Raw genomic sequence first — 8,360 nt, forward strand, 5'->3', positions numbered from 1 at the left:
ATACGGAGGGGGGTGTATATATTCTATACTGTGAATGTATATAGGGAGGGACAGAGGGGGGATGTGTATATATACACACACACACACACTGTTACAGTCCCTGCCGCCGGGACATTATATAATAAATATGTATATATACCGAGTTATTACCTCCCCGGGGCCGCCGCGCGCGGGCCGGTTACATGGCGCGCGCAGTTTCGTTTCTCCTGTGTTTACCTCTCTGCTGTGCGGCGCCGGGGTCCTTCCCGCCGCGCGTCTTCATGACGTCAGAGGCTGCCTTGCCCGTGCCTGAGTGGTGTGTGGGACCGGCCGCTGCACCACAAACTGTCACCGGGACACACCCACCTCACACACCGTCACCGGGGGACCCACCTCACACACTGTTACCGGGACCCCACACACCGTCACCGGGACCCACCCCACACACCGTCACCGGGGGACCCACCCCCATCCACCTCACACACCATCACCGGGACCCCCCCCCACCTCACACACTGTTACCGGGCCCCCCCCCCCACCTCACACACCGTCACCGGGGGACCCACCCCCATCCACCTCACACACCGTCACCGGGACCCCCCCCCCCCCGGACCCCCCCCCCACCTCACACACTGTTACCGGGACCCCCCCCCCCCCCACCTCACACACCGTCACCGGGGGACCCCCCACCTCTCACACCGTCACCCCCCCACCCACCTCGCACACCGTCACCCCCCCCACCCACCTCGCACACCGTCACCCCCCCACCCACCTCGCACACCGTCAAACACACACCGTCACCCCCCCACCCACCTCGCACACCGTCACCCCCCCACCCACCTCGCACACCGTCACCCCCCCACCCACCTCGCACACCGTCACCCCCCCCACCCACCTCACACACAGTCACCCCCCCCACCTCGCACACCGTCACCCCCCCACCTCACACACCGTCACCCCCCCCCACCTGACACACCGTCACCCCCCCACCCACCTCGCACACCGTCACCCCCCCCACCCACCTCGCACACCGTCACCCCCCCACCCACCTCGCACACCGTCACCCCCCCACCCACCTCGCACACCGTCACCCCCTCACCCACCTCGCACACCGTCACCCCCCCACCCACCTCGCACACCGTCACCCCCCCCACCCACCTCGCACACCGTCACCCCCCCCACCCACCTCGCACACCGTCACCCCCCCACCCACCTCGCACACCGTCACCCTCCCACCCACCTCGCACACCGTCACCCCCCACCCACCTCGCACACAGTCACCCCCCCCACCCACCTCGCACACCGTCACCCCCCCCACCCACCTCGCACACCGTCACCCCCCCCACCCACCTCACACACCGTCACCCCCCCACCCACCTCACACACCGTCACCCCCCCACCCACCTCACACACCGTCACCCCCCCACACACCGTCACCCCCCCACCCACCTCACACACCTTCACCCCCCCACCCACCTCACACACCGTCACCCCCCCACCCACCTCACACACCGTCACCCTCCCACCCACCTCACACACCGTCACCCTCCCACCCACCTCACACACCGTCACCCTCCCAACCACCTCACACACCCCCACCCACCTCACACACCCCCACCCACCTCACACACCGTCACCCCCCCACCCACCTCACACACCGTCACCCCCCCACCCACCTCACACACCGTCACCCCCTAACACACCGTCACCCCCCCCACCCACCCACCTCACACACCGTCACCCCCGCACCCACCTCACACACCGTCACCCCCCCACCCACCTCACACACCGTCACCCCCCCCCCCCCACCTCACACCGTCACCCCCCTCACACACCGTCACCCGCATCGTCACCCACCTCACACACCGTCACCCACCCACCTCACACACCGTCACCCACCCACCTCACACACCCTCACCCCCCCCCCCCCACCTCACACACCGTCACCCCCCCCCACCCTCCTCACACACCGTCACCCACCCACCTCACACACCATCACCCACCCACCTCACACACCCTCACCCCCCCCACCTCACACACCGTCACCCCACCCACCCACCTCACACACCGTCACCCCCACCCACCTCACACACCGTCACCCCCACCCACCTCACACACCGTCACCCCCCCCACCCACCTCACACACCGTCACCCCCCCACCCACCTCACACACCATCACCGGGGGACCCACCTCACACACTGTTACCGGGACCCCCCCCCCACCTCACACACCGTCACCGGGGGACCCCCCCACCTCACACACCGTCACCCCCCCACCCACACCTCGCACACCGTCACCCCCCCACCCACCTCGCACACCGTCACCCCCCCCCACCCACCTCGCACACCGTCACCCCCCCCCCACCCACCTCGCACACCGTCACCCCCCCACCCACCTCGCACACCGTCACCCACCTCACACACCGTCACCCACCTCACACACCGTCACCCCCCCCACCCACCTCACACACCGTCACCCCCCCACCCACCTCACACACCGTGACCCCCCCACACACCGTCACCCCCACCGTCACCCCCCACCCACCTCACACCCCCACCCACCCCACACACCGTCACCCCCCCACCCACCTCACACACCATCACGCCCCCCACCTCACACACCGTCACCCCCCCACCCACCTCACACACCGTCACCCCACCCACCCACCTCACACACCGTCACCCCCCCACCCACCTCACACACCGTCACCCCCCCACCCACCTCACACACCGTCACCCCCCCAACCACCTCACACACCGTCACCCCCCCCCCCACCTCACACCGTCACCCCCCTCACACACCGTCACCCCGCACCGTCACCCCCCCACCCACCTCACACACCGTCACCCACCCACCTCACACACCCTCACCCCCCCCCACCTCACACACCGTCACCCCCCCCACCCACCTCACACACCATCACCCACCCACCTCACACACCCTCACCCCCCCCACCTCACACACCGTCAACCCCCCCCACCCACCTCACACACCGTCAACCCCCCCCCACCCACCTCACACACCGTCACCCCCACCCACCTCACACACCGTCACCCCCCCCACCCACCTCACACACCGTCACCCCCCCCCCACCTCACACACCATCACCCCCCCCACCCACCTCACACACCGTCACCGGGACCCCCCCCACCTCACACACCGTCACCGGAGGACCCCCCCACCTCACACACCGTCACCCCCCCACCAACCTCGCACACCGTCACCCCCCCACCGACCTCGCACACCGTCACCCACCTCGCACACCGTCACCTCCCCACCCACCTCGCACACTGTCACCCCCCCCCACCCACCTCGAACACCGTCACCCCCCCACCAACTCACCTCGCACACCGTCACCCACCTCACACACCGTCACCCCCCCACCCACCTCACACACCGTCACCCCCCCACCCACCTCACACACCGTCACCCCCCCCACCCACCTCACACACCGTCAAACACACCGTCACCCCCCCCCACCCACCTCACACACCGTCACCCCCCCACCCACCTCACACACCGTCACCCCCCACCTCACACCCGTCACCCCCCTCACACACCGTCACCCGCACCGTCACCCCCCCCACCCACCTCACACACCGTCACCCCACCCACCTCACACACCCTCACCCCCCCCCACCTCACACACCGTCACCCCCCCACCCATCTCACACACCGTCACCCACCCACCTCACACACCATCACCCCCCCACCTCACACACACCCCCCCCCCCCCACCTCACACACCGTCACCCCCCCACACACCTCACACACCGTCACCCCCCCCGCCCCCACCCACCTCACACACCGTCACCCCCCCACCCACCTCACACACGTCACCCCTCCCACCCACCTCACACACCATCACCACCCCCCACCTCACACACCGTCACCCCCCCCACCCACCTCACACACCGTCACCCACCCACCTCACACACCGTCACCCACCCACCTCACACACCGTCACCCCCCCCACCTCACACACCGTCACCCCCCCCACCTCACACACCGTCACCCCCCCCAACCACCTCACACACCGTCACCCCCCCCCCACCCACCTCACACACCGTCACCCCCCCCCCCCACCCACCTCACACACCGTCACCCCCACCCACCTCACACACCGTCACCCCCCCCACCTCACACACCGTAACCCAACACACACCCACCTCACACACCGTCACCCCCCCCCCCCACCTCACACACCGTCACCCCCCCCCACCCACCTCACACACCGTCACCCCCCCCGCCACCCACTTCACACACCGTCACCCCCCCACCAACCTCACACACCGTCACCCCCCCCACCCACCTCACACACGTCACCCCCCCCCACCTCACACACCGTCACCCCCCCCCCACCCACCTCACACACCGTCACCCACCTCACACACCGTCACCCCCTTCCCCCCCACCCACCTCACACACCGTCACCCCCCTCCCCCCCACCCACCTCACACACCGTCACCCCCCTCCCCCCCACCCACCTCACACACCGTCACCCCCCCCCACACACACACACACCGTCACCGGGACCCCCCCCCTCCACCCACCTCACACACTGTCACCGGGACCCCCCCCCTCCACACACCGTCACCCGGACCCCCCCCCACACCCACCTCACACCCCGTCACCCACCTCACACACCGTCACCGGGACCCCCCCCCCCTCCACCCACCATCACCAGGACTCCCCCCCCCCCTCTCCACCCACCTCACACACCGTCACCCGGGACCCCCCCACACACCATCACCGGGACCCTCCACCCACCGTCACAGGGAATACACACACCCACCTCACACACCGTCACTCCCCCACCCACCTCACACACCATCACCCCCCCCCACACACCATCACCCCCCCACCCACCTCACACACCGTCACCGGGACCCCCCCCACCTCACACCGCCACCCCACCCCCACCTCACACCGCCCCCCCCACCCACCTCACACCGTCACCCAACCTCACACCGTCACCCCCCCCCACCCACCTCACACACCGTCACCCCCCCCCCCACCCACCTCACACACCGTCACCCCCCCCCCCCACCTCACACACCGTCACCCCCCCCCCCCACCTCACACACCGTCACCCCCCCCCCCACCTCACACACCGTCACCCCCCCCACCCACCTCACACACTGTCACCCCCCCCCCCCCACCCACCTCACACACTGTCACCGGGACACCCCCCACCTCACACACCGTCTCCGGGACACCCCCCACCTCACACACTGTCACCGGGACCCCCCCACCTCAAACACCGTCACCGGGACACCCCCCACCTCACACACTGTCACCGGGACAACCCCCCCACCTCACACACTGTCACCGGGACACCCCCCCACCCCACCTCACACACTGTCACCGGACACCCCCCCCCCCACCTCACACACTGTTACCGGGACACCTCCCCCCCCCACCTCACACACTGTCACCGGGACCCCCCACCTCACACACTGTCACCGGGACACCCCCCCCCCCTCACACACTGTCACCGGGACCCCCCACCCCTCACACACTGTCACCGGGACTCCCTCCCCTCCCATCTCTCTCCCTCCCCTCCCATCTCTATCCCTCCCATCTCTCTCCCTCCCATCTCTCTCCCTCCCCTCCCTGTCACTGGGACACCCCACCCACCGTCACCGGGACACCCCCCACCTCACACACTGTCACCGGGCCCCCCCCCCCCCCCCCACCTCACACACCGTCTCCGGGACCCCCCCCCCTCCACACACTGTCACCTGGACACCCCCCACCTCACACACTGTCACCGGGACCACCCCACCTCACACACCGTCTCCGGGACCCCCCCCCCCCTCCACACACTGTCACCGGGACACCCCCCACCTCACACACCGTCACCGGGACCCCCCCCCACCTCACACACTGTCACCGGACCCCCCACCTCACACACCGTCACCGGGACCCCCCCCCACCTCACACACTGTCACCGGGACAGCCCCCACCTCACACACCATCACCGGGATCCCCCCCACCTCACACACTGTCACCGGGACACCCCCCACCTCACACACCGTCTCCGGGACCCCCCACCTCACACACCGTCTCCGGGACCACCCCACCTCACACCGTCTCCGGGACCCCCCGCCCCTCACACACTGTCCCCCGGACCCCCCGCCCCTCACACACTGTCACCGGGACCCCCCGCCCCTCACACACTGTCACCGGGACCCCCCGCCCCTCACACACTGTCCTCGGACCCCCGCCCCTCACACACTGTCACCGGGACCCCCCGCCTCTCACACACTGTCACCGGGACCCCCCGCCTCTCACACACTGTCACCGGGACCCCCCGCCCCTCACACACTGTCACCGGGCCCCCCGCCCCTCACACTGTCACCGGGACCCCCCGCCCCTCACACACTGCGCCCCCCCATCTCTCCTCCCATCTCTCCTCCCACCTCTCTTCTCCCATCTCTCTCTCCCCCATCTTTCTCTCCCTCCATCTCTCTCTCTCCCCCATCTTCTCTCCCTCCATCTCTCTCTCCCCCCCATCTCTCTCTCCCCCCATCTCTCTCTCCCCCATCTCTCTCCCCCCCATCTCTCTCCCCCCATCTCTCTCCCCCCCATCTCTCACCCCCCCATCTCTCACCCCCCATCTCTCACCCCCCCATCTCTCACCCCCCCATCTCTCACCCCCCCATCTCTCTCTCCCCCATCTCTCCTCCCCATCTCTCTCTCCTCCCCATCTCTCTCTCCCCCCCTCATCTCTCTCTCCCCCTCATCTCTCTCTCTCCCCCTCATCTCTCTCTCTCCCCCTCATCTCTCTCTCTCCCCATATCTCTCTCTCCCCCCCATATCTCTCCCCCCCATATCTCTCCCCCCTCATATCTCTCCCCCCCATATCTCTCCCCCCATATCTCTCCCCCCATATCTCTCCCCCATATCTCTCCCCCATATCTCTCCCCCCATATCTCTCCCCCCATATCTCTCCCCCCCCATCTCTCTCCCCCCCCATATCTCTCCCCCCCATCTCTCCCCCCCCCCATATCTCTCCCCCCCATATCTCTCCCCCCCATATCTCTCCCCCAGCTCTCTCTCTCCCCCATATCTCTCCCCCAGCTCTCTCTCCCCCAGCTCTCTCTCCCCCAGCTCTCTCTCCTCCCCATCTCCCTCTCCTCCCCATCTCTCTCTCCTCCCATCTCTCTCCCCCATCTCTCTCTCTCCCCCCCATCTCTCTCTCCCCATCATCTCTCTCTCTCCCCCTCATCTCTCTCTCTCCCCCTCATCTCTCTCTCTCCCTCCCCATATCTCTCTCTCCCTCCCCATATCTCTCTCTCCCTCCCCATATCTCTCTCTCCCTCCCCATATCTCTCTCTCCCCCCATATCTCTCCCCCCCCATATCTCTCTCTCTCCCCCATCTCTCTCTCTCCCCCATATCTCTCCCTCCCCTCCCATCTCTCTCCCTCTCTCTTGTACAGCAGGTGTAAGGTCAGGTGTTGAAAAGTATATTTGTGTGTCGTCAGCATAGAGGTGATAATTAAACCCAAAAGATGTTATTAGGTCACCTAGAGAGAGTGTATACAGAGAAAAGAGAAGAGGTCCCAGGACAGAGCCCTGGGGTACCACCACAGAGAGATCAATAGAGGAGGAGGAGGTGTTAGCAGAAGAGACACTGAAAGTACGATGGGAGAGGTAGGATGAGATCCAGGATAGAGCTTTGTTCAGAATACCTTCCCCATACCTCTCCCCCCCCCATCCCTCTCCCCCCCATCTCTCCCTCCCCCCCATCTCTCTCCCTCCCCTCCCATCTCTCTCCCTCCCATCTCTCTCCCTCCCATCTCTCTCCCTCTCCTCCCATCTCTCTCCCTCTCTCTTGTACAGCAGGTGTAAGGTCAGGTGTTGAAAAGTATATTTGTGTGTCGTCAGCATAGAGGTGATAATTAAACCCAAAAGATGTTATTAGGTCACCTAGAGAGAGTGTATACAGAGAAAAGAGAAGAGGTCCCAGGACAGAGCTCTCTCCCCCATCGCTCGCGCTCTCTCCCCCATCGCTCGCTCTCTCTCCCCCCATCGCTCGCTCTCTCTCCCCATCGCTCGCTCTCTCTCCCCCATCGCTCGCTCTCTCTCTCTCTCCCATCGCTCGCTCTCTCTCCACCATCGCTCGCTCTCTCTCCCCCATCGCTCGCTCTCTCTCCCCCATCGCTCGCTCTCTCTCCCCCATCGCTCGCTCTCTCTCTCCCATCGCTCGCTCTCTCTCTCCCATCGCTCGCTCTCTCTCCCCCATCGCTCGCTCTCTCTCCCCCATCGCTCGCTCTCTCTCTCCCCCATCGCTCGCTCTCTCCCTCCCCCCATCTCTCTCCCTCCCCCCCCATCTCTCTCCCTCCCCCCCATCTCTCTCCCTCCCCCCCATCT

At 67.0% G+C, this 8,360-nt stretch overlaps 2 protein-coding genes across 7 annotated transcripts in view; one reads left to right on the forward strand and one right to left on the reverse strand.

Moving 5' to 3' along the window:
- The window catches only part of CMTR1 (cap methyltransferase 1), a 74,369-nt gene extending 74,096 nt beyond the window's left edge, over positions 1-273 (reverse strand). For 4 of the 6 annotated variants that reach the window (XM_075598790.1, XM_075598793.1, XM_075598795.1 and 1 more), the window contains exon 1: positions 151-273. The gene's annotated coding sequence lies outside the window, so the exon portion shown is untranslated. Of the gene's footprint in view, positions 1-139 lie in introns of all 6 variants that reach the window. The other 2 variants (XM_075598791.1, XM_075598796.1) reach the window with 2 other exon arrangements.
- Positions 1-8,360, forward strand: part of RNF8 (ring finger protein 8) — a 77,431-nt gene that overhangs the window by 829 nt on the left and 68,242 nt on the right. The gene's annotated exons all lie outside the window — the stretch shown is intronic.

Source organism: Ascaphus truei, chromosome 4, assembly GCF_040206685.1.
Source record: "Ascaphus truei isolate aAscTru1 chromosome 4, aAscTru1.hap1, whole genome shotgun sequence".
Classification (NCBI taxonomy): Eukaryota; Metazoa; Chordata; class Amphibia; order Anura; family Ascaphidae; genus Ascaphus; species Ascaphus truei.